The sequence below is a fragment of the Apteryx mantelli genome, chromosome Z (assembly GCF_036417845.1).
Source record: "Apteryx mantelli isolate bAptMan1 chromosome Z, bAptMan1.hap1, whole genome shotgun sequence".
Classification (NCBI taxonomy): Eukaryota; Metazoa; Chordata; class Aves; order Apterygiformes; family Apterygidae; genus Apteryx; species Apteryx mantelli.
Window position 1 is genome coordinate 65,446,423 of NC_090020.1, and position 24,656 is coordinate 65,471,078.

The following is a 24,656-nucleotide window of genomic DNA, read 5'->3' on the forward strand; positions in this document are numbered from 1 at the left end:
TGTATGTTCAGGGAGAGACCAAAAATTTAACTTGCGCTATTAAATGGATTGTTGCAAGGTAGAAGACTTGCAGAAGTTTCAGCTGAAGTTAGTTTAAGGACCAGCCTGACCCTGTCACTTTATGGTAATAGAAAAAAAAGAACTTAATTTTCTATTTTTTTAAGTGATAGTTTTCATTACCAATGGTTGGGGTTTTTTTCTGTCTAAAACTGGAAAAACTAGGAAACAAATTTGAAGTAAGATTATACATTTTGATTTTGTCTTTAAAAAGATGTCTGTTATTAGGGATGACTTTTATTGCATGTTATAATTGTGCATATATTTTTGTATATGCTTAACAGCATTGCATATATTAGGTATTTGAATTTCTAAAATATTGCTCAATAAATCATATCAGAGCTACTTATCAAAGAATGAATGCATTATTTTTCCAATGAGTTTTCAGTGATCGGTTTCCAATCTGTAAAATGATTGCAAATGGTGGTGTTACGAAAACAGGTCTGTGGTGGACATCCTTAGAGTAAAAAAGGGGTTTTTTTCTTATGTTTAAATGGAATTGCCTGTGTTACAATCTGTGCCCAATGCCTCTTGTCCTGTCACTGGATACCACTGAGAAGAGTCTGACTCTGTCTTCTCTACTCCACCCCATCAGGTATTTATACACAGTGATAAGACCCCCCCACCCCCACTCCAAGGTTTCTCTTCTCCAGGCTCAACAACCCCAGGTCTCTCAGCCTTTCCTTGTATGTCAGATGCTCCAAGCCCTTAACCATCCTTGTGACTCTTTACTGAACCTACTGTAGCATGTCAATGTCTCTCTTGTACTAAGGAGCCCAGAACTGGACACAACACTACAGATGTCACACCTGGGCTGAGTAGAGGGGAAGGATCACCTGCCTTGGCATGCTGGCAACTCTTCCTCATGCAGCCCAGGTTCTTGGCCTTTGCTGCAAGGGCGCATTGCTGGCTCTTGGTCAGCTTGCTGTTCACCAGGACCCCCAGGCCCTTCTTTACAAAGCTGCTCTCCAACTGGTTGTCCCCCAGCCTGTACTGGTGTGTGGGGTCGTTCCTCCCCAGGTGCAGGACTTTGCATTTCCTTTTGTTGAACTTCATGAAATTACTCTCTGCCCATTTCTCTGGCCTGTTGAGGTCCCTCTGAGTGGCAGGGAAACCACCTGGTGTATCAACCACTCCTCCCATTTTTGAATCATCTGCAAATTTGCTGAGGGTGCATTCTGTTCCATGATCCAGGCCATTAATGAAGATGTTAAACAGCATTGGCCCCAGTATTGACCCCTGGGGTACTCCACTAATGACTGGCCCCCAGCTGGACTTCATGCCACTGATCACTACCCTTTCAGTCTGGCCAGTTTTGAGTTCAGCCAGTTCTCAGTTCATCTCACCATCTACTTATCTAATCTGTACTTGTCAATTTGTCAGTGAAGATGTCATGGGAGACACTGTTGAAAGCCTTACTAAAGTTGTGATAAACAACGTCCACTGCCCTCCCTTCATCCACCAAGCCAGTCATTTCATCATAGAAGGTGCTCGGGTTGGTCAGTCATGATTTTCCCTTTGTACATCCATGCTGACTACTCCCAATCACCTTCTTATCCTTAATATGTCTGGAAATGGCTTCCAGGATCATTTGTTCCATTATCTTTCCGTGGATCAAGGTGAGGCTGACAAGCCTGTTGTTCCCTGGATCCTCTTTCTTGTTGCTTTTGAAGGCAGGAGTGATGCTTGCCACCTTCCAATCCTAAGGAACCTCCCCCAACTGCCATGACCTTTCAAAGGTAATTGAGAATGGCCTCACAAAGACATCAGCTTAGTTCCCTCAGCACTTATGGGTGCATCCCATCAGGTCCCATGGACCTGTGTATGGCCAGTTTGTGCAAGTGTTCCCTAACCTGATCCTCCTGCATCAAGGGTAAGTCTTCCTTCCTCCAGACTTCCCCTCTGGTTACAGGGACTTGGGATTGCTGAAGGCAAGTCCTATGAGTAAAGACTGAGGCAAAGAATCATTGAGCACCTTGACTTTTTCCACGTCCTTTTTCACCAGGTCCTCTGCCGCATTCAGCAGCAGGCCTGCATTTTCCCTGGTCTTCCTTTTGCTGCTGATATACCTACAAAAGCCTTTGTTGTTGCCCTTTGCATCCCTTTCTGGATTCAACTCCAGATGGGCTTTGGCTTTCCTAACCCCAACTCTGCGTGCTGGGGCAGTTTCTCTATATTCTTCCCAGGTTACCTGTCCCTGCTTCCACCTCTTGTATGCTTCCTTTTCACATCTGACTTTTGTCAGGAGATTCTTGTTCATCCATGCTGGCTTGCTGCCACCTACACTTGACTTCCTGCATGTGGAAATGGACCATTCTTGATCTTGGAGGAGGTGGTCCTTGAAAATCAACCAGCTCCCCTGGAGCCCTCTTCTCTCCAGGACCATCTCCCATGGGTTTCTAACAAGCAGATTAGACAGGGATCTATCTGGAAATGTGGAAACTTTCCTCTGTGCTTTTATGAGGATCGTTTTCATACTGTTAGATTAAAAAGGACAATAAAGATAGATATTAGTTTTCACAGAGAAGAACCAAACTCTAAGCAGAGATTGACAGCTGCAACTGCATATCTTGCTTGCGTGTAAGTCAAAAGTGATAATTACCTCTGAGTCTTCACCTTCTACAACTATTCTGTTTCTGTTCTTATAGCATGTGTCTTTTTATAGTGTCTGAGCTCCTTCAGAGCCAGAAGAGCAGCAAGTGGAGTGTTGCAGACTTAATAGCATTTCCCATCCTTGTGTCAGTCTGAAAAAAAAATTTAAATCCAGTTGGGTGTCAGATGGAGTACTGTATTCGTGTTGAAATAAGTCATTCACCTGAGAGGCAACTAGCTGATAGCTGGATTCTAAATTCCTGTTAAAAATAGTAAGAAAGTTAAGAGTTTAAAGGGTTGGTTTAAACTGAACCTGACAGCGCTCTGTTGTAATAACAGGTACTGGGATTTAGTATTTGTACTTCAAATTAGAATACATAGGAAAGTCTTTCACCCTTTCAGGCCATTCCAGGAATTAGAAGACTTAGAAGACTTGCTTTGCCTGCCTAGGAAGTTGAGAAGATTTTCATTTCATCTTGATGCAGAAGGTACCAAAAGATAAAGAATTTATTGCCTCTTGCAAGAGATCAAATTTCTGTTCCCTCCTAGCCTAAGGAAAGAATGGAGATGGGAGCCAGTCTAAGCTAGCTCAACTGAAAAAAAATCAGGAGAGCCACAGAAAAGCCTCCTTCAGCTTGAGTGAAAGTTGAATTCTCTAGAGACAGTCAACTATGACTCTTTGATTACTTAAGTCTAGATTATGATGCTTGAAAAAATTGGGTAGTGAGACATCCAAGCAAAAAGCTGGTTCTTTTTCCTCCTACAGAGAGACCTGGAAGAAAGCATTAGCACAAGAGAACAGAAATATGGTTAACTCCCAAGTACTGAAAAAAATAAGTTCAACACCATGTGCTTACCTCCTTTTGCCATTTTCTCTATCCCCAGTATTTCCACTGTTACACATACGCTGACAAGACTAAAACTGTAGGGATTTATTTGCCGCTTTTTTCACATCGGTTGGCTTTGTATTCAGGGTGGGCTTTTTACTGCACAAATGACATCTTTTTTTTTAATTTAGAATTAGTTCCTCATCTACTTGCTTAGCTTGGTGCTTGGGATTTTAAAACCCCTGTCACTGTAAGGCTAAAAAGTTCTCAGATTTGGGAACATCAACAAAATTTATTTATTTTTTTCCCCTTTTATGTTTAACCTTCTGTTATAGTCCTTATTCCACCTTGCACATACATATATATGTGTGTGTGTGTATACACACATACATGCATATAAATAAAAGAAACACCACTTTTGGGGCTCCATTTGAGGAAGGTTCTCAGTCTTCAATGCAGATAAAGGTCTAGGGCATACAGTTAAGCTCTTCAGTGCATATTGGCCTAGCATCTGTCACAATGAACATAGGAGCCTAGTATTAGCTTAGTACAAATAACGTTTGAGCTCTGTGGTCAAGTTATGGCATATCAGTTAAGCCATAGGAATTGTCCAGCTACATATATTTGGCGTGCAACACATATGAACTAACATGGCTAAGGCAGCCCACAATGAAAGAAAGGTTGAGTATTTGCCGTGTGTTTAGCCACTTGGATCTGTGCTGAGATTCTGAGATGTCTAAGAGACATTCTTGGAGGCAGTATATTGCTTACAGTGGACAGCAGTTAATATTTATAATATCCAGCTAAACAAAAGTATGTAAAACGTCAATAAAGTCCTCTTGTGAGATTAAAGATCGGCTGTGAAACAGACGTGCCTTCTTTTCTCCTTCCCTTGTTTTTGCTTTCTTTTAGTCTATTTTATAAAAACAATAGGAATGAAGGGTAAGAAGGGATGACTGAGTGGCCAGGAATTCAGGCAGGTGTATAACTGCTCCCCGCAGCTTCATTTCTTCTAATGATACCTGTGTGTTGTGTGGTCAGCTGTACCCACCAGCCCACATATTCTCTCTGGATGACTGCTAACCAGTGTTATCCACTATGCTGTCAACCTTTAACCACTCTCAGTCCTGCCAAATTTCACCAAGCCCAAGAGATTGGAAAAAAATATTTGGGGCTGTTGAGGAAGAGCTTTCTGTTAAAAAAAAAATTTTTTTTAATTGCACAGGGATATAGGGTTTTTTAATTTTCAGTTTATCAACATTTGCTTTCAAATTAACACAGAGAGAAAACAACATTTTTAATTATGCATTTTAGTGAGTCAGGATGTTGTGCTAGGAAAGAGACTTTCAGTCAGTCACTGAGGTCTGTACATTTGGAAGAATGTAATTTGGAATCTGCCCTTTTCTTGCAGCTGTGCAAAAGATGCATCTGTGATCCTAAACAGGTTTTATAGTAAATTTCTTCATGCCACACAGGTGATTAAAATCAGCAGTTCAAATTAGTCCACCCAGTAATTTTTACAGCCATATGTTTGCAACCTAGAGTAACATGTTTAAGCAAGAACAGGGTAATTTATTCAGCAACAAAAATAATACGCCTTTGTTTAAAACAAATTAGATTAATGGCAGGGGGGAGAGAAAAGACAGTTTAGTAAAATATTTTGCTGTTGTCAGATGGCAGCCACGTTTGAAAGATACTAAGCATGTTCCTTTTCTATTGACTAGAAAGGATTTATTTAACAGGATATTTGCTTTATATTAGTTACAGATCTTATCCTCCAACAGAATTATTCTCAAATTAAGCAAATTTGGAATCATACTTTTAGAAAAGTTAGATCAAAAATGTATTCATAATAAATGGAGAAATATATTATGCTCTTGCTGGAGATCATTGGCAAGAACAGACTTATTATATTTGGTAGCCAGCCAGTTCCATTTGTATTTAAAATTTGAAACTGACTCTTAATCTTTTGGTAGTAGTTCAGGATGACTTCTGAAGGAACTGTAGCTTTTAATGCCCACGTGTCCGTGTTACTCTCATCCACAAAAATATTTCTTGGTCTGTATGGAGGATCTTTAATCTCTCAGTGCCATTTAAGAAAGTTGAGTAGCTTAAAAAAAAGATCCCTTTCCTGTAACTCAGGGTACATCTATTCTGCCAGCAGCAGCATAATACAGAAAAGTTAACTCTAGCTTGAATGAGCAACCTAGCCAAAACAACACAGGCTAAACTACTTTGCTGTGATGCTAAGCTATAGCTTAGCCTATATATATTAGACTCAGGTTGCCATGGCTAGACTACTTTGTTACTGTGATAATACACTTCTTTCCTATTCTCTGTAGATATGCTATATAAATAAGGTACAATGAATTCATCATTTTGGGGAGCCCGTGTTTCTTGTAATAAAAGTTACACCAAACAGTAGGCGTATGGGAAGAATAGTGAGGAGTTTGCATGTTTTGTGGCAGTTGGTAGGGAGTGTTTCATGTTGCTCAATGGTTAATTACTGTTGCTGTCACCTCCTACACTGTTCTGTAACACCTAAGGAAATCAGCTGATTATAATTCTCATGCTAGCAAACATGAAAAAAATGTTTTGGGACTTTATAAAATAGTAGTTTCATATGAAGCTCTTTTCTTTTGCCTATCACTAGCTCTTCCAGGTGGATTATATGGCCCAGAGAATACGTCTTTGCACCTAGAGCATGCTTATGGCCTATTTCAGTTGGAGCTAAGCACTTAGTATCTGAAGGGTCTGATCACAGAATCACAGAATCGCTGAGGTTGGAAGGGACCTCTGGAGATCATCTAGTCCAACCCCCCTGCTCAAGCAGGGTCACCTAGAGCACATTGCACAGGATTGCATCCAGGCGCATTTTGAATATCTCCAGAGAAGGAGACTCCACAACCTCTCGGGGCAACCTGTTCCAGTGCTCTGTCACCCTCACAGTGAAAAAGTTTTTCCTCATGTTCAGATGGAACTGCCTGTGTTTCAGTTTGTGCCTGTTGCCTCGCGTCCTGTCGCTCGGCATCACTGAGAAGAGTCTGGCCCCATCCTCTCGACACCCTCCCTTCAGATACTTGTACACGTTAATAAGATCCCCTCTCAGCCTTCTCTTCTCTAGGCTAAACAGGCCCAGCTCTCTCAGTCTTTCCTCATAAGACAGATGCTCCAATCCTCTAATCCTCTTTGTAGCCCTTTGCTGGACTTGCTCCAGTAGTGCCACATCCCTCTTGTACTGGGGAGCCCAGAACTGGACGCAGTACTCCAGATGGGGCCTCAGCAGGGCTGAGTAGAGGGGGAGAATCACCTCCCTCGACCTGCTGGCAACACTCTTCCTGATGCAGCCCAGGATACCATTGGCCTTCTTGGCCACAAGGGCACACTGCTGCCTCATGGTCAACTTGGTGTCCACCAGCACTCCCAGGTCCTTCTCCGCAGAGCTGCTTTCCAGCAGGTCAGCGCCCAGCCTGTCCTGGTGCATGGGGTTATTCCTCCCTAGGTGCAGGACCCTGCACTTGCCTTTGTTGAACTTCATGAGGTTCCTCTCCGCCCACCTCTCCAGCCTGTCCAGGTCCCTCTGAATGGCAGCACAACCCTCTGGTGTATCCACCACTCCTCCCAGTTTTGTATCATCAGCAAACTTGCTGAGGGCGCACTCTGTCCCTTCATCCAGGTCACTGATGAAGAAGTTGAACAAGATTGGACCCAGGACTGACCCCTGGGGGACACCGCTAGCTACAGGCCGCCAACTAAACTCTGTGCTGCTGATCACAACCCTCTGAGCTCTGCCATTCAGCCAGTTCTCAATCCACCTCCCTGTCCACTCATCTAGCCTGCACTTCCTGAGCTTGTCTCTGAGGATGCTATGGGAGACAGTGTCAAAAGCCTTGCTGAAGTCAAGGTAGACAACATCCACTGCTCTCCCCTCATCTACCCAGCCAGTCATTCCGTCATAGAAGGCTATCAGATTGGTTAAGCATGATTTCCCCTTGGTGAAGCCATGCTGACTACTCCTGATCACTTTCTTGTCCTCCACATGCTTGGAATGGCCTCCAGGATGAGCTGCTCCATCACCTTTCCAGGGATGGAGGTGAGGCTGACTGGCCTGTAGTTCCCTGGGTCCTCCTTCTTGCCCTTTCTGAAGACTGGGGTGACATTGGCTTTCTTCCAGTCTTCAGGCACCTCTCCTGTTCTCCATGACCTTTCAAAGATGATGGAGAGTGGCTTAGCAATAATGTCCGCCAGCTCCCTCAGCACTCGTGGGTGCATCCCATCGGGGCCCATGGGTTTGTGGGTGTCAGGTTTGCTTAAATGATCTCTAACCCGATCCTCCTCCACCAAGGGAAAGTCTTCCTTTCTCCAGACTTTCTCTCTTGCCTCCAGGGTCTGGGGTTCCTGAGGGCTGGCCTGAGCAGTAAAGACTGAAGCAAAGGCAGCATTCAGTAACTCTGCCATCTCTGCATCCTTTGTCACCAGGGCACCCACCCCATTCAGCAAAGGGCCCACATTTTCCCTAGTCTTCCTCTTGCTACTGATGTATTTGAAGAAGCCCTTCTTGCTGTCCTTGACATCTCTAGCCAGATTTAATTCCAAACAGGCCTTAGTCTTCCTCATCACATCCCTGCATACTCTGACAACGTTCCTGTATTCCTCCCAAGTGGCCTGTCCCCCTTTCCACTTTCTGTATACTTCCTTCTTCTGGTAGAGTTTTGCCAGGAGCTCCTTGCTCATCCATGCAGGTCTCCTGCCCCCTTTGCTTGACTTCCTGCTCATAGGGATGCACCACTCTTGAGCTTGGAGGAGGTGATGCTTGAATATTAACCAGCTCTCTTGAACTCCCCTTCCTTCTAGGACCCTAACCCATGGGATTCCTCCAAGTAGGTCCCTGAAGAGGCCAAAGTTTGCTCTCCTGAAGTCCAGGGTTGTGATCCTGCTTAGTGCCCTGCTTTCTCCTCGCAGGATCCTGAACTCCACCATCTCATGGTCACTGCAGCCAAGGCTGCCCCTGACCTTCACATCTTCCACCAGTCCTTCTTTGTTTGTTAGTACGAGGTCCAGCAGCACACCTCTCCTTGTTGGCTCCTCCACCACCTGTGTCAGGAAGTTGTCACCAATGCTCTGCAGGAACCTCCGGGACTGCTTGTGCCTAGCTGTGTTGTCTTTCCAGCAGATATCAGGGTGGTTGAAGTCCCCCATGAGAACCAGGGCCTGGGATCATGAGGCTACTTCCAGCTGTCTGTAGAAGGCCTCGTCAACTACTTCTTCCTGATCAGGTGGCCTGTAGTAAACACCCACAACAGTGTCACCCATGCTAGCCTGCCCTTGAATCCTTACCCATAAGCTCTCGACTCGCTCTTCATCCACCCCTAGGCACAGCTCAATACATTCCAGTTGCTCTCTCACATAAAGAGCAACTCCACCACCTCGCTTTCCTGGCCTGTCTTTCCTAAAAAACACGTAGCCATCCATGATGGCACTCCAGTCTTGCGAGCTATCCCACCATGTCTTGGTAATGGCAATGAGATCATGGCCCTGCGACTGCACACACGTCTCTAGTTCTTCCTGTTTGTTCCCCATGCTGCGTGCATTGGTGTACAGGCACTTCAGAGAGGTGATCGAGCATGCAGGTTTCCCAGGAGGGGTAAAAGAGGATCCTCCATAGCCACATCCCATGCGCACTTCCCTGGCTGCATTCACCTGTTGGAGGCATCCTGACTTGAGCAGTCTTTTGCCAGCTACCCTGTCACTATAACTCTCCCCTTCCCCCATCTTTCCTAGTTTAAAGCCCTCCTTACCAGGCTGGCCAACCTGTTGGCAAAGACCCGCATGCCCCGCCTCGTGAGGTGGATCCCATCTCTCCCCAGCAGTTGTCGATCTTCAAACAGGGTCCCATGGTCGTAGAAACCAAAACCCTGTTGCCAACACCAGCGGCGCAGCCAGTCGTTAACTTGGAAAGTCTGTCTCCTCCTCCTCTCATCCATCCCCCTCACTGGCAGGATTGAGGAGAAGATGACCTGGGCTCCCAGACCCTTGACCACCATCCCCAGAGCTCTGAAATCCTGCTTGATGGTCTCCAGTTTGCCCTTGGTGTCATTAGTGCCCACATGGAAGAGCAGCAGTGGGTAATAGTCCGAAGTGTGGACAAGCCTTGGCAGTCTTTCCATGACATATCTCACACGAGCCTCTGGCAGGCCACAAATCTCTCTAGACATGAGGTCAGGTTGGCAGATAGATGCCTCCGTCCCCTGCAGCAGGGAGTCCCCCACAGCAATCACCTGCCGCTTCTTCCAGGCGTTCCAGCAAGGCACAGGGTCTGTTGTCCCAGGTACTTCCCTTGCAGCCATGCCGATCTCCTCCTCATCCTGGAGGATGTTGCTCTGTGGTTCTGCACTGCTACTAGTGCAACCGGAACCATACCCTGAGCAGGACATCTGCATGCATTCCGTGGGAAATGGTCACATTTGGCACTCATTTTGAGTGTACTCCATATTCTCAGGGTAATGCCCAAATTGCTTCCCAAGGAAAAAAAATTGTGTCTCTCAGGCTGCACTGAACTCTGCCACCTGAATATTCATCATTGTTTATAAAGAAAGTTTCCAGAGCATTTAGTTGTTTTGCAGACAACTAATGTATCCAAGGGCCTAAGTGAATGTTTGAAACACCTGCTTAATCCTGTTCTTTCACTATGGATACATAATAAGGTTTAGGTTGACTAATGAAGTATATCAAAGTAATTTACATAACACTCAGTGATGGGGTACTATATTAAATGTAGATACGTATGAGCTGCAGAACTGATGTAAGAATTATATTACTGCTTGGCAGAACTGATTGTCACCCCTGTGCTGGAATATAGGTTCCAACACCTCAAGAGGTAGATGCTGTGTGCTCTAACCATGTGTAAGCTCTTCTCACTGCTATACCTTGTGACAATAGAAGGCTTATGTATTTCAGTGATCTTGAGGACTGGACAGCAAAGTTTCTTTTCCTGCCAGAGAGAGGAAAAACTGTGTGAGTCAACAGGTGGAAAGTGGTCCAGTAGTCCACCAGACTGGTTGAGCACTAAGCTAACAATCTCAAGAAAAATAGAATTTACAGGAAAGAAACAAAGGAGCTATTCCAGTAAGCAGTTTTTTGAAGGGGATAGCAGAGCCCAGTTTGTGTCCCAAGACGCCCAGGATTTTTATGCTCAGCAATCCTCCATGCTGCACCAGTGCATTGCAAGGACCTATGCTCACTTCTGCAGTGCCTTGGTCTACCAAGCCCTGAGGTAAAGCTTACCCTCCACGTGGGTCAGTGTGCATGAGCTATGAAAGGAGTGAATCCCACACAGCTCTACCTTCCCTTTGTCTCCACTGCTTTATGCACAGTCGGTTACATTCAAGTCTTTTGTCATCACAGCTACTGCCTCCTCTCCCTCTCAACATCAGACTGTTTATAACCATCGCTGTTAATTTTCATCTCCTTTCTCTGCTCTCTGCTGCATGTAGGCGTTCCCACAGACAGGTCTCCAAGCTGGGACTCAGTCCTGTCTGCTCTCTACACTAAAGCCCTCGGCCTTTTACTCATTGAATATTATTGATTAAGCTCTTCTGCTTAGAATCTGCAGTTCTCTTTGCTTTCAAAATATTGTCCAATCTCTCTGGGCAGTTCTTTGGCCTGTCCTCCCCTTTCTTCCCCATTTCCATTTGGTAGACATGGCTATGTGCTTAGGTGCATGTAGTGGTTTGCCAGCTCAAATGTGTTTTGAGCAGAACAGCATGAGACAGCTTTGATCTGAAAGACATTTGGATATGTTAGAGCAGAATTGTACCCACAGAATAAGGCCGAATAAGAGGGAGTATTCATTAGCTTTTTCATAATCCTATGTTAACATATACAGGCAGTTTCTGGAATAACACTAGCTGCTGTTTAACTCATTTGGACTCAGTGCAATATTTTCTTGTGAAGAAGTGCATTAGTTCCAACCCTTCCAGTATTTATTAAAGTCAGTAGAAAACAGTTGTCTTGAAAAACTAACATTTAAATATTATAATTGACCTATTTTCATTATTATTTTCCCCAGTCACCAGCATCTTCTTAGAACATTACTAACTTTAACAGAAGTTACCAAATAAATGTTCAATATTTAGTTTTTCTGAAAAGATATTTAGTTAAGTAAAAGCATAGCTAAAGTATTGCAGAAATCTGAAAATCAGCAGTACTAACTGCCATATTAAAGACTTTCAAATAAAAATTTTCAATTCAGTTTTAAAACTGTGCAGTGTAAAACAGCTAGCAGCTTTGTTCTTTGTCCCGATTTGTAGATTCTGCTTCTCCTACCCAAATTCATATTTCTGCCTTTCTCCCCATCATTTTCTAAATGCTATTTCATCTTAAGCTTAGCCTAGTCCAGTCTGAGTTAGTTAATTCCCCTTTAAAATATTCTCCACTGCCTCATCTTATGGCACCACATCTAATGCCACCAGCCTCCCCAACTCAAAGCTGTAAGGTCTTCTCCACCTAAAATGCCCAGTGTTGAGATTTTACTACTTCTTCCTGTATAAAATCTGGTCTAACACTTTCTGTGCCCAGAGTTCACTAACTTTCATTCCCTCACCTTCCATCTTGATTACTTCCTCTTTACTTACTCCCACGTTTCCATTCTACCACCTATTTAATGAAAGGTGCCACAAATTTAAGACACTTCCCATGCTAAGATCTTGCTATCTTCTTTGACAACTTTTGCTTTTATTCTCTCACTACCTTACTTCCTCTTTAAGCCCCCTTTCTTTACCTTGAATACCTTTCATAATTCTGACCTAGCCTACTTAAGTAATCTTTGTTCATTTACAGCAACTATCTCCACCTTTTTTACTACCTTACTCCTAGCTGCTCTGCCTAGCTTGTAGCTTCTCATTCATATCAGATATCAAGACCCACTTTTGTCATTACATTTTTAGAAAATGAGTCATACTTTTTTTATGGTTACCTCATATATTCATGAGGAGATGTTTCTGTATGGTGTTTTCAGCTACATCCCGTGCTGTCCCTTTACTGTGTGTCCCAGGCCATGAATAACCTAGAAAATGGAGAACTAGCTGGCAAACATTATACCTTGCTTCTTCTGGGTGATCACTATTATCTAACTTTTTAAAATCACTCCTTTTCCTTTCTACTGTCCTAAGCTTTTAACTCTGCACTGTATGAGGACTTGCATCTTCTTGATACTATAATGCAATTAGCATACCTTTTAGGCACATGAGACGATGCTAATAATCCTAACAAGTAAGTTTGCAAAAATATAGAACAGCTATATTAAATATATGAATGATTTAATGTAGCAGGTAAGCCTTCATCTAACATTAGCAGCAAAACCAAGTAGTATTTTTTTACATCCACAGATGTATTCTGAATTATTACAGGATAATTAACCAAGAAATACAGAGTGTATCTAAGGAACACTGACCACAGTGCTTTAACAGAGATGCTCAACTTCTTAAAAAGAACAACATTATAAAAACTGCTTTGAGAAAATGACAGTTCTCCCCAGACCCTATGGAAGTCTGAACATACGCTGCACAAAGCATAGAGGATTTCCCTGACTGGACTTTGCAGAAATCTGCAAGTAAGTAGATACTCTACATCATTCTAAATCCATCCAATGTCATCCCACCCAGAGTTATCACCTATTACAGATGACAAAATCATTACCAGTGGCAATGCCAGGGACAGTCAGCAGAAAGAGCCCTGCTCATGTCCTTGTCATCTCTGCTTGCCCAAGCTGCCCCACAGCAGCCTCCAGAATTTGTAGTTTAAAGCCCCTGCAGGCTGTTAAGGTAAAGACAGGCCAAACAGGCACAGGGAAGTCCTGGCAATTGTGTGAGAGAGTTCAAAGTGACTAAAATTAACTTTGCTTCACCTCTTTTCAGGCAGCAAGAAGGAAAGCTCTGCTGCAGGAGTGGAATGCTTCTTTAGTTTCCATGCACAAAAATCCTGCTATGGCTTGGCAGAGTCTTTAAAACAAATCCAGGATAATAGAAGAAATTTGTATGGAAACTCACTGCTTTGTCTGCTCAGGTTATTTCTCTCCTTTTTTTCCTATCTAGTCCATCTCTTTTTTATATTTTTAGACTGTTCTTGTCCTAACCACCTTCCTTTATAGCCTGTTTGGAAAAATAAGGTGTTTTCTTGGGAACTCTAATCTAAAAGCCTTTTAACTATTAAAGATTAACCACTAAAGCATCTGTGGAAAAGCACACATTTTCGTGACACTTCACTCTAGTCTGCTATATTCTGAAATTCAGTTGCTATTAGTAATCCTTTAATAGCTTGTTCACACTTAACAAGTTAATAGGAAGACAAGCTCAGGTCCTATGTGGAAAAGACACAAATGCCATGAAAGCCTCTGACTGCAAGCAAGCAAGTGTAAAAGCTTATCTTTGCAGTGGCACAATTTGTTAGAGATTTTGATTTTGACGAAGCTTTCCAGTGAGCTGGTTTCTGAGAGTGGCTTGGGCTCTTTCGAAACGGAGGGGCTGAGTGCATGCATGCCTGTGCTCAGAGAAAAAAAGGATGAATGTAGCAAATGGAGGAGTGCAAACAAAAAGGGTCCTTCTGGAGGGGATGATGTGCATATCTGGCTGGAAAAGCAAAGCTCTAAAATAGTCATGCAGATAGAAAATCCAGTGCTAAGGCATTGGTAGTAGTTTTCCAAACAGTATCTATTATGTTGAATTTGGGGGCCAAACATTCTGATCTAAATGTTCAAAACTTTACAGCCTTAATTGGATTTCCCTATAAATTAACAGAGATTTGGACCTTTCCTTTACACAAGGTGATCAAAAGCAGTTTCGTATGTCAAGGAGTTGTTTCCTTCACATCACTTTGCTTAGTCCCTCTTAAGCAATATTGTTTTGTTTCTACTTCACCATAAAATCACAGTGATTTCACCGTTTAGACACAATTAGCTAAACTTCTTAAAGAATGAGTAGTAGGTGCAGCTAGGCTTTGAGATTTCTTTTCTTTTAGGACTCTCAGTGACATTTCAAATGGCTTGCCTTAAAAGAAAAATGATTAGTTCTGTTATAAATTCATCTGTGTTTTGGAAGCACCTAAATCCTCTAGCAGAATCGAAGACCAAACACCCTGGGACAAGATCCAACCACACTGACAACGAGAAAGACAGTGGGAGAAAGGGAATAATATTGGCTTTTCTTAAAGATTTACTTTCAATCTTTTTTTTATTATTGTTATTACATTAACTGGCAGTATGTAGGATGATTTCTTTAGTATTTGCTGCCTTTTGCAAGATCTTAGACCAGAAGGAAGAGGGTGCATGCCCTGAAAAAGAGCACTAATTCCTGTATGGCTTCAGATATGAAAATACTACCACCTAAAGAAACGATGCTGCTTGAGGGTAACTTCTTTTTGCTATTGTTCAGTATGTGACAAAGAGACAAACTACCTTAAAAATGGTAAGAGAGAATAGTAAGCACAGTAATTTAGTTATTTCCTCATGTCACAATGACATTATCTCTGCAGGAACAGATTTCCACTACATCCATATGCATGAGCTTATGTAGCCTTTGAGAATTTTTATGTATGTATAACTCATAAACAGTAATGACCGAGATCAAGCTGAGAGCAGCCTGTAAGACATGAGCCAGAAATGTTTCTGAAAACCTTAATATAAGTGCAAATTTCCATTCTGTCCTCCAGTTGCATCTCTCAGTAGGTGAAGGTGAGCCCAATATAATGATAGTTTCCCCTGACCACAGTAAACCTCTGGATGAGACAGTGGTTGTCAGCAAAGAGGGAGAGGGGGGAGCAAGCTTCAGACATTCAGAAATACTTGATAAGCCATGTTAGAAAGCCGTGTTATAAAGGCAGAAAAAGACCAGCAGCCTTATTTAATAGTTCTGTACTATTCAGTGTTAAAAATTTAAAGAGAAACTACTGGCTTCCAAGACTACAAAATCCACCCTAAGCCCCCTCTAAAAATCATCTCCTTTTTGTGGGTGTTTGTGTCACATGCACAGAGAAAATTGTACCTCATTTGCAAAACTGGTTTAAGAATATAGGTCTTACAAATGCCACTGAAAATTTAAACTCCCCAAATTTCTCTAGCTGAAGAATATCAAGCTATGTATTATTCCATAATAACATGCTATAGGCTAATGCAGAAATAACAATTCATTGAACAATAACAATCAGGAGAGTATAAGCTTCTTTTTGAAATGCTGGGATTTTTTTATAAGATTGAACATGCTGTAAAGAGTTGCATTAATCTCGGCTAATCTCTGTTCAAGCTGTTCTTACAACACATTTTGCCTGTCGTTGCCCTAGAGTGAGTGTTAAGGCATGTCAAAGTGGGTGGAGATACAAAAACAAATCTACTCAAAAGTTTTTTTTCAGCTCTCACCTACACATAACAGTCAGATAATGCTCTGCCATCTGATATGAAACCACATTCCCACTTCCACCTGTTAATCTTGACCTATTTAATTGTCAGCCCCAACAGTAGAGAAATTGCAGGAGAAGAATGACAGCACCTACTGTGAAGCACACCTTAAGACATAAAGCTGTTGCATGCAAATTGCCTGACATTTCCCCATATACAGCTATTGAATATGGCAGCAGTCTGCCTGGGAGAGTGTCCTCACTTTGATAATAGGTCCAGGAGGATCTGTGTCAGTAATATACCTGCAGCATCTCAAGTATCTCATTGACAAGTCTAATTTCTCAGCTAGAATGGGAAGTCAGTGATCTTTTTTGGAAGAAACCTTTTGGTTCACTGAGTTCAGACTAAAACTTTCACAAGTTTGTTCGATGTTTTTTCTTCTACCTTCCTTCCATTCTGGCCTCCAACTCCCTTGCAAAACTTTTAGGTTTTACTGCAGATTCTCCAAGACAGAATGTGTTTTTCAAGTTATGTCACCATTCACATCTTTAAGCCTTGCCTTGAGCCTCACTGTTTGATGATGCATGCCTTTAAACACCTGAAGCAGAGGACATATTGGCAAAACCCTGTGTTCTGAACTGCTGCCAATAATATTTAAGCTGGGTAGTAACATAAGGAATTCTGAGCACTTCAGAACAAATCAAACTACTTTGCTTATCTCTATAAGCAACTCACGCCTGTATCACTAGTAGTGCCTGTTAGTAGTTGTGTCTGCTTAACAGACCACGCTCAGGGAAAAAAAAACTGCCTTGAAGATCAATGACATTATGGGAATAAAATGCATCTGTGTTGGCCTGTTTATTTTGAATCATTCCTTTTTCTGTTATGGGCTGCACAGGTTTTCTTCCTTGAGGCACTAATAAAGCCAAGCTGGTAGAATCCCAAAAAGGAGGTGATGCTGAAGTCAGTAACAGCCCAAGCAACTGTCAATTATCTCCTGGGATCAGCTCCTTTCCTCTCTCCTCCACTCCTGCCATGGTGATAATGAAGTACAGCCCAGTTTTGTTAGGCTTCGCAGTCTAAAGAGTATTTACTCAGCTCTCAAGTAAGCTTTAGTTACTTGTTCTGAGTTTGGTGTTGCTGTGGTTGTGCTACTAGAGACATTTCAGTCAGCAAGAATAAGAGTTCAGGTATGTTTGTGCAAGCTGTTGGAATAGCAGTGTAAGTGTGTGTCCTTTTTCAGAAGGAGAGCTTTAAGTTACATTAGGAAGGTATGTGTTGTTTTGTTGGTGTGTGATCCTGGTTTGTGTTTAGTGTGAAAATCTCACATTTGATTATAAAGGCTCACAGAAAAGAGGAATGCAATAAGTAATGCTTTGAATAAAGGTCTTAGTATAATCTAAGACTGTCTGCTGTTGCGGAGGAGTGATGCACTTCACTCGTAAGAGAGAAGCAGCACTATGTTTATTGCAGTAAGACAGCAACTTAACAAAGTTGAATCATAAATAAGAATGACTTAACGAGGTTTGATTGGCAAGGTTCACTCAGTTATTTACTGCATGAAGGACAGGGTCAGATGCATGTGCAATGGAGACCCTCCCGTTGAGTCACAAAGTTCAGAAAGGACCCCCTTGCTTTCCAAACTCTTTCTGAGAGGAGCCTAGGTGCAGCTGGATCCAATCTTAGTCCCAGACTTGGTCAACAGTTCATGTCTAAACGAGTGTGTGCGAAGGGGACCCTCCAATTGAATCACAAGGTTCGGAAAGGACCCCCTTGCTTTCTAAACTCCTTCAGAGAGGAGCCTAGGTGCAGCTGGATCTGATCCTAGTCTCAGACTTGGTCAACAGTTTATGTCTAAGGGATTATGCGCACAGTTAATCAGAGATATAACTCAGCAAAGTTTCACAAAGTTCGCGAAAGTTCAATGTGCTATTAATCACTTTCTGAGGATCTGTCATGGGTAAGGAATCTCTCAACCTCGAGGAGTAACCTCAAGAGCCATCCCTGCTCAAGAGGCAGTTCTGCAGTGCAGCCCACTGCCCTGCAGGAGAGCTCCATGGGCTCTGGGCTGCCCCCTATTTATGGGGGGGGAGATGATTGACTCACAGTCATATTTGCATGCTAGGTGTGTCTTAGTTGGTGCATGCTCAATTAGCCCCTGCCTGCTGTTTATAGGAGGTCAGGTTGAGGGGGAGAGAGCACGTCAGGGGCAAAAAGGAGCAAATCATCACAGCTGCCTTCTTCCTGAAAAGGAATTGATGGTGAGTCTCCTCATGCTCTAAATTCATAGAGGAAAAGATGCTGCAGCATCTTACCATGCAGCTGGTTGATTTAACTGCTTTTGTAGCTGTCTACCTAACTCCATAGAGATGCATAAATATTCTTTCTACTGAGTGTGACAGAAGGTGCTCTCTCACTCTTTAGATGAAACCAAATCTGTAACTCTCTAAAGGTTTTCTGAGGGCTGCTACCAACAGCTTCCAGCATACCTGTACCATCTTATCTTAACATGTGCTGTAAGTGAGAGGGGCTCTTATGACTTTAAAAACTTCTAGGTATAACAGAAGTTCAGCACAGTGCATTCTTTCATAATAGAAAATGTCCACATTTCTACATGTAGGGGCTTGATAATGTAAGATGTCCTTTATGCCTTTTGCAAATGTTTTTAGAAAACCAAATACGTTTTTTTACTTTCAAAAGCCTAACTTAAAATATCTGACCTGTGGTATGAGACATCTCAGAAGAAATGTCATTAGCTATGGAATGAAATATATAGACTTCTCTCTCTTGACTCCAATCATGGAGTCAGGAGTTCAAAGAAAGACCCACATGGTATAGTGAATTACTCCTAATGGCTTCAGATGCAACTATTACATAAAGAATAACACTGGCTGGTAATTAGGTTATGAAATTACTTTTTGAGGAATCTTTGACTTACAAGTCTTGCATTGCCAACTAAGAGGCTCAGTTTCAAAAAAAAACAAACAAAAAACACCACACCTGTTTGTTTGTATAACCCAGCTATGCTGACATAATGTGAACTGAAAAGACTCTTCTACCATACAGCAAGGTTAGACATTGAAATTCCAAGGCTACACTTCTTAGTATCTTATCTAAATTAGCAAGTTCTTGCTTTCAGTCAGCTTCTTTCTTCAGAATTCATTGGAGTTCTTATTAGGAAATAGGTGTTATTTAACCAATTTCAAATATATCTGACTGTAGCTCCTTTTATGAGTGTCTTTGAAAGCATGTCTGCCAGAAGGCCTTTTCTCCATGCCTTACCCTTCTGTGAGTAGTGAGTGAGTATCTTCGATTTCTGAATAACTTAGAAATCTCTGGTCTATGTACCAAGCACAGGTGATCCCCAAGTAGGATTTCTCAAAGACTATAGCAACATCACTTTGTTTCATGAGAATCAGTTTGCTTGAGCTCATCTTTGCTCATTGCAAAGTTGTAGTCATTGGCAGGGGGATGAACTTTCATTGGTTCCTCAAAAGTTTTATAGACTTCCACTTCTCACTGTGCTGGTCAGTCACTAGATGAGAGATCTCCTGTGTCTTGACTATCTGCATATGAAACAACCAGAGGGTTCTGGTGAGAAGGTCTCTTCTGGCTCCTGAACCCATGTGTATTTTTGTGATGTGTGACTCTCATCGTAACAAGATGTTTGGAAACCAGCAAAGTTAGTTGGAGCTTCTGCATAGACACTGACTATAGCAAAGGGATCTTTCCTCCACGAATAAGAATGCTCTTTTCTCCTGCAGGCATCCCTCTCACTGCTGTTCGGTGAACACAGCAGCCCACAGACCCCCGGAACATGAACTAGCGGCTAGCGAAGAAATGGGAAAATGACCAGAGAGCTATAGTTGTTTGCATATCTCTGTGTCATTACATGCTGCCTGGATGCGGGTAAAGAAGTTGTCTCTTTTGTGTTCAGATAAAATGTAAATTGGCGGTTACTTAAGCCCTCTCCTGGCAAAATTCTTGCTCTTATTCTTGAGGGGCTGTGCAAGATATGGCATGGTACAGCCACATGCATGGCTGTCCTTACTGGCGCCAACAGCCTCCACAGGCTGTATCTTCTTGTCTTCAACATGTCCAAATGAACTCACTTGCTTCTAAAAGCACAAATCAAACTTCTTAAATCAGATGTAAATGCACACTGATAACCCTTATTTGAATATGGTAAAGTTTGTACTAACAGGAATTGTTACTGATCTGAGTGTTCTGTCCCCTTCTAGCATGTTCCTCTGTGATGTTCATGAACCCACCAGTTTGGCCAGCTAAAGCCTATCAAGCACTGAACAGGTATTCTGCAGAGTGAAAATTCACTTCTTTGTTGAGGGATTTTGTTTGTTTGTTTGTTTGTTTTTTATTATATGCATTAGAATGGGTTGGCAGTCTTGAAGCATGGGTCTCTAAAAGGAGGAAAATCTTTTCAGACCTGTTTACGCCCCCAGCTCATGGATAGGGCTATGATCATGGCATATTCCCAAATGTCATGGCACAAGTACAACAAACAGATCCAGCAACTTGCCTGCATCTTGAAGAGATTACTACTTCCTTTAGCCTTCTCTATGTGAGCTCTTAAGGAATAAAACATTTGCTACCATCACTGGCAACAATGCATACAGCTAAAACTTGACTTGTGATAAAATTAGCTATCAATCAATTTTACATTTAAAAAAACAAACAGTAGTACATAGTATCTGAATTTGTTCTCAGCTGTGAAATGCCATAAGGTGTTCCAGGCTCCAGAACAGCCACTGCCTGCTGGATAATGGAACATCCTAGGAGCATTCACTTAACGGTTATCCTTGCTGGGCAGCAATCATTTAAATTCTCATGATCATTCACTTAAAAATGGAAATTATATTCATGATGCTAGTGAGGTTGGCTTTTTTCACATACTGTTTTCAGAGATGGAACAAATTAAAATTAAAAAATCTGGTGATGGAAGATTGTGTTTGGGAATATGGGCTGGCCAAGTATGTTGGCTGTGGTTTTCTCTCTACCTTCAATAAGGCATTTCTGGCTAATGAGTACGATGTGCTTTTGGGGGGTAATTTACTTGTCCTTCCTGGCATAGATTCAGTTGTGATCAGCCTGCATTTAAGTGATACATTCTGAACGGAGGAGGTGTGTCACTACCAGTTTTCATTTCAGATATGAAGGAAAATTCTATTTTATATATACATTATAGATTATACATGTATAATATATAACACCATGATACTCCTTATGTTAAATATCCCCACAAAGACATTTTTCATACTTCTGATTATTGCTTCTACTTTTGCCATAGTCATTTTTTACCTTACATTTAGAGCACCTTCCTTCATTCTTGCTTAGCACCAGTCTCAGCTGCATAATAGTAAAACAATTTTTCATGGTAAGGACCTAATGATTTTGATACTGTTAGGGAATTTTGGTACTGATAGGGAACTCTTCAAATAAACCACCTACCTGAATTAGATTTTGTCACACTTAGAAGAATTCATCAAATCCACTGTTGTTCAAATGACAAAACTTTAGCTGAACACGTGGGTAAAGCAGATTTAAGTGTTGAAACAGAGCTGATTTGAAAATACGGCAGTAGCTTGCAGTGGATTCACAGTAAAAAGAAGCCATTCAGATACAGCGATATCTGTGCACTTCTGTGCAATTACTGGTACCATAAGCCCACATAAAGATTGGGGAAATCTCTTTGCGCAACTCATCTATAGGCAGGTGTGCAGGACTGTCGTCCTAACATGCTGTGCTACAGCCAAAGTAGTGATACGTGTGTGAGGAGTTTCTCTGCCATTCAGAAATGGCTCCTGCAATATTATCTGGAGTCTTACACCCACACACATGCATGGCCCTCCAGAACAGACCTATGCTAGAAAAGTTCAGAAATACCTCAGCTAAACAAAGTAGGGTGTTACGGCTCCGAGGATTAGGTAGAACAAACAGATTCTTCCATAATAAGCAGTAAGGAAAAATCTGAAAGTAACTCCAGCAGGAAAATGAGAAGGGCCACGGAGAGCCCTTCTGTCTCCCGTCCTGCTGCCGAGCACAGCTCAGCACTGTTACAGCTACAGCTTACACGACATTTGCAACAGAGTCTGCTCCTCAAGACAGGTTTGGCTGTTGTGACTCAGAACACCACTACACAGGCAAACGGTTCTCTAGGAAAGCAATGCTTGCAAAGAAGGTTTGGATAATGTCTGCACTTCTCTTCAAGATTGGTATGCAGATATCTATTGATGTTCTTTGGATGACTTCCTTGCATGTTTACAACTGTTACTGTTTCACCAAAAGTTTCCAGCACTGTTGATACACTCCACAGGAGCACTTATTCTGATTCTTCTGCTATTCAGGCTTTTGTGCTTCAAATACATTTCTAATACAATTCAAATACATTTCTTAATCTCTAAAAGGCTCTTAAAACAGGATCTCATCAACAAAATGACAGTCTAAAAATCCTCTAGTCAGTAGAAGAGTAGCATCTGAGTGATCTTCATTCTAGTAAGACATCAAAATAAGGAAAAGTATTGGTTGGCAGTATTCACAGCAAGCACAGTTCTTAACTCTGCATAGACATGGAGCTGAATCTTCAGCGTCTCATAAAACCCACAGAGCTGTCTCCAGTGTCTATGTTCATTTCCCATTTCCTCCTGCCCAGCTCTTGGATCATGAATGTATGGAATGCAAAAGCCTGCTTAACTTAAAGGTAATTCTCATGTGCAGCTTCCACATGCTGACCACTGAGAAAGCCTAGTTGCTACTACCTCTCACTTCCAAATTTAAATGCCTCTGACTTCCTGTTACCTTGTGTTGCTCTGCTTTTTTTGTGTGTGCAGGGCACAGCTGCCTCCTTCGTGCTGCCTTTCCTGTGCTACATATAACTATATGTTAATCATTTACCTGCCATGAGCAGGTCAACCATTATTTCTGCCTTCCCTCAGCCCTCACAGACTTGTCCAATGATTAGAACTACCTTTGCTCGTGAAGTATGCCAAAGGTGAGGCCATATACTCTCTTTATGAGGATCTAGTTTGAAAAGACAAGTAGTAGCTGCTGCTAACACTGTTGGCATCAGATGTGTTAGGGCTGTTAGCTTGTATCTGCTAATTGTTGTTAGTTTTTTGCATTAATGACAGCAGCCTTGCATTTTGAAGTCTACAGGTGACCTACTTAATTTTTATTGTTAGGCAGCATGGTGTCCCATTTTGTCTCAGCCAAGGCAGCCCTATCAAGCATGGGAAAACAGATATTACAACACATGATGACTGATAGTTGCTTGTTGAGCCATGCAGCCTCAGCCCTCAAGACAAGTCAAGACTTATTAATCTAAGGCTCCCACAGGCTCTGCCTGAGCAGGGATGTGCTGGCTTTTAAGGTCTCTTTGTAGGTTTTTTTTGGCTGATGTCTTAAAAATTGATTTGAACCAAGAAATCAAAGAAGTTTCCAACTTTTGAAAATTAAGTGGTGGGGGGTGGTCTGGTTTTGTTTTGTTTTGTTTCTTCTTCCCAGGTGAGACATATGGTATTGCTCAATGGGTTGTTATATTTCTACATATCCCTTTTAGCCAAACCCAGTGATCTTCTTAAGATGTCCTCTTAAAAGCCCCAGGATTTCTTCACTCAACATAATCCTAACAGTTACGACAGGAGCATGAAGCAAACCCAAAAGCTAGAGGTCCTCCTCCTAATCTCCAGCCTAATCAATTGCTCAGTGATGTGAATTTCTGTAGGACCCCTATGTTTCTCCATCCCTGTCCCATCATCTGTTTTTCAGCCCCTCATAGTATTTTCACTCTCATAACAAGCTTTCTATGCTGGTTCTGCTTCTTGTGGTCTCAAGCTTCTTGTGGTTTCAAACCTCTTGCCACCCTCCAACTTAGAGAACCCATTCTGCACTTGCACATTGACTGTGTATTAATTTCACAGCATCTGCTTGCATTCCCCCATCTTCTTATCTTTTCCTCACACCTCATAAAAGGAGCTTCCCACTTTTCTTCACTCTTGCCTTTACACCTTCTCTCTGCTCCTTATTTCTGCCTCTTCTTTTGACTAAGCTATTATCTCCTTGCTTGCCATCTCAAAGGCTGTATTTTATAGCTTTCTATGGACTTAAGTGACTAACAAAAATGGAGCACCTTCTTACACTTCAGAAATTCACCACAACTCTTCATTGTACCCCATATTTCTCTAGATAGGAGTCATTTGGGGGGAATTATTCTCGTTCTAGATAGTTTCAAAGAGGGAAATGTGCATATATTGCAAACTCTTTGGGGTGAGAGTGGGACCTAAAGCACAACTAGTCAGCACTGGCTCAATACTTTATATTTTTTTAAAACAACAAATTATTCGGTCTTCCTAGCTTTGCCTTCAGTGAACCTCACCGGTCATCGATCCCTTAGCATAAAGAGGTCATGCCGAAATCCTGCAGTTCCCCGTGCTTGTGGAAAGTCCTAATAAGCGATATACAGGCACCGGGAGAAATACTTGAACACCGCAGCCGTGAGTCTTGCAACGCGGCGAAAATAGTTCTTTCTCCTTGCGTTTTTGACGCCCCGCGGCAGCCGGGGGCGCAGCCGAGCGAGACGGGCCCTTCTCCGCGCCGGGCCGGGCCGCCCCCCCCTCGCCGGGGCCGGGGCCGGGGCCGGGGCTGCGCGGGCGGGCGGGCGGGCGGGCGGCGCCGGAGACGCAGGGCCGCCCGCCCCGGCGCGGGGTGAGGGCGGCCGGGGGCGGGGCGGCGCCGGGGCGGGGCGGCCGGAGGGGCCGGGCCGCCACCCGGCCGGGCCGGGC

General features: G+C 42.7%; 1 protein-coding gene across 1 annotated transcript in view; it reads left to right on the forward strand.

The window, feature by feature from the left end:
* Positions 1–20,405, forward strand: part of ERCC8 (ERCC excision repair 8, CSA ubiquitin ligase complex subunit) — a 55,837-nt gene extending 35,432 nt beyond the window's left edge. Inside the window, exons 13-14 of the transcript XR_010886919.1 lie at positions 12,863–13,086; positions 19,626–20,405. The gene's annotated coding sequence lies outside the window, so the exon portion shown is untranslated. The remainder of the gene's footprint in view (positions 1–12,862; positions 13,087–19,625) is intronic.
* Positions 20,406–24,656: the final 4,251 nt, after the last annotated feature.